Here is a 2509-nt window from a genome sequence, read left to right as displayed (position 1 = left end):
CACTGCAATCTCCGCCTCCAGGGTTCAAGTGATTCTCCTGCCTCAGCCTCCTGAGTAGCTGGGATTACAGGTGTGCACCACCACACCTGGCTAATTTTTGTATATTTAGTAGAGATGGGGTTTTACCAGTTTGGTCAGGCTGGTCTTGAACTCTTGACCTCGTGATCTGCCCGCCTCAGCCTCCCAAAGTACTGGGATATTCTTGTTTTCTATTAAATGCATATAAATAATGGATGAGATTGCTAAGAAGTGATGAAAGACATTAGTCTACAGATTCAAGAATCCCAATAAATACAAAGCAGGATAAATAAAAAGACCTATATGCCTAGGTGCATCACAATGAACCTGTAGAACACCAAGGATAAAAAGAACTTATTTCAGCCAGAGAGGAAACAAAAGACAAATTGTTTTCATCCACAATTTTAGCCACTATTTACCACTGACTCCTCAATAGTCCACAGGCTCCTCAATAGCAGATATAATTGCTAGAAAATAATGAAATAATATATTGAATGTGCTGACAAGATAACTTTCAAAAGTCAGAACATAAACACATTTTGAGGCAAATAAAAGTTGACAGAGTTTACCACCAGTAGAAACAGGCTTGTACTAGTGGAAATTTAAAGAATATAATTTAGGGAGCTGGAAATGAATGCAGTATTGAAAGTCTGAGATGCAAGAATGAATGAAGAGCAAAGACAGTGACAAATCTGTTGGCTAATATAACAAATATTGATTACATAAAAAACATTAACAATAATGTCTTGTGGGATTTTTTTAAAAGATACAACTAAAATATATAAGAAAAATAGATTCTACATCAGGAGGGAGATGGAGTTAAAATGTTCTGAGGTTTTTATATTGTTAAAGGAAAAAGTACAAATATTTATTAACTGTAGACTTTGATAAGTAATATAAGCATGTGAAAATAACAAGCTAATCGCAATAAGAATAGAAAAGGAATGTATCAATTCCAAAATAATAGAGGAATAAAAGTATAATGAGGAAAAATAATCTATTCAAAAGAAGACAATAAAGGAAAGAAAATGAAATAGCAATAAAACAGGGCAGGGCACAAACAGAAATAGACTAGATGGAAGAAATACATCAAAATATATTAGTAATTAGAATAACTGTAAATGCAGTAAATGCTAAATGGATAATGATGGTCAGAATGAATTTTTAAAAATTCAGCTATATACTCTTTATAAAAGACAGACTTAAAACATATGGCTACAGAAAGATTAAAAGTTAAAAAAATGAGAAAAGATATACCAGGTTAACAATAACCAAAAGGAAGCTGAAGTGGCTATATTAACAGACAAAAAGCTATTTATGCTAAAAAGCAATTATAGAGATAATGAAGGAGAATGTGCAATGATAAAAATTCCTATTTACTAGGAAGATATAATAACTATAGTAAGAGTTGGCAAGGATGTGAATTCACAGAGTATCTTACACACTGAAGGTAGAAATGTAAATTGATGCAATGACTTTAAAAGACAATTTGGCATTACTTCCTAAAGTTGAATGTTCACCTACCCCATGACCTAGTCCACGCCTATTGACCAAGAAAAATACTTGTGCATACTCAGTAGGAAACGTGAAAAAATGAATGGCAGCACTGTTCACAATACCAAAGGCTGAAATCAACCCAGAAGTTCATCAACAGAAGACTGGATAAATTAACTATGGTCTATTCAAACTATCATCTTCAGCAAACTAACACAGAAACAGGAAACCAAACACTGCATGTTCTCACTCATAAGTGGGAGCTGAACAACGAGAACACGTGGACATAGGGAGGGGAACATCACACACCAGGGCCTGTTGGGGGGTTGGGGGAAGCAGGAAGGAGAGCATTAGGACAAATACCTAATGCATGCGGATCTTAAAACCTAAATGATGGGTTGATAGGTGCAGCAAACCACCATGGCACAAGTATACCTATGTAACAAACCTGCACGTTCAGCACATGTATCTCAGAACTTAAAGTAAAATAAATGAACAAACAAAAAAATGGAATATTCTACAGCAGCCAAAAGAAATGAATTCAGTGATGGGTAGCATATCTACTTCAAGACTCTAATTCAATATTTCAAGGAGGACCCTGGCATCTCTAGTTTGATGCATACAGGCCATCTCCTTAGAACTCCACTTCTCCAGCTTTGTGTACAGCTCCCTATGCTTTCCTTTCATGTCAAGAAAGTGTCCCTCCCCCGATATTCTTTCTAAAAGTCAGACTTACTGAGTTACTACTTACATACAGTAAAATTCACCCTTTTTAGTATAGTTTTATGAGTTTTGGCAAATGTGTAAGTCATATAACCATCACCACAATCAAGATATAAAACAATTCCAGGCCAGGTGCAGTGGCTCACACCTGTAATCCCAGCACTTTGGGAAGCTGAGGCAGGTGGATCACAAGGTCAGGAGATTGAGACCATCCTGGACAACATGGCAAAACTCCATCTCTACTAAAAATACAAAAAATTAGCCGGGTGTGGTG

The sequence above is a fragment of the Mandrillus leucophaeus genome, unplaced genomic scaffold (genome assembly GCF_000951045.1).
Source record: "Mandrillus leucophaeus isolate KB7577 unplaced genomic scaffold, Mleu.le_1.0 Scaffold12, whole genome shotgun sequence".
NCBI classification, from domain to species: domain Eukaryota; kingdom Metazoa; phylum Chordata; class Mammalia; order Primates; family Cercopithecidae; genus Mandrillus; species Mandrillus leucophaeus.
This window is presented reverse-complemented; position numbering follows the sequence as displayed.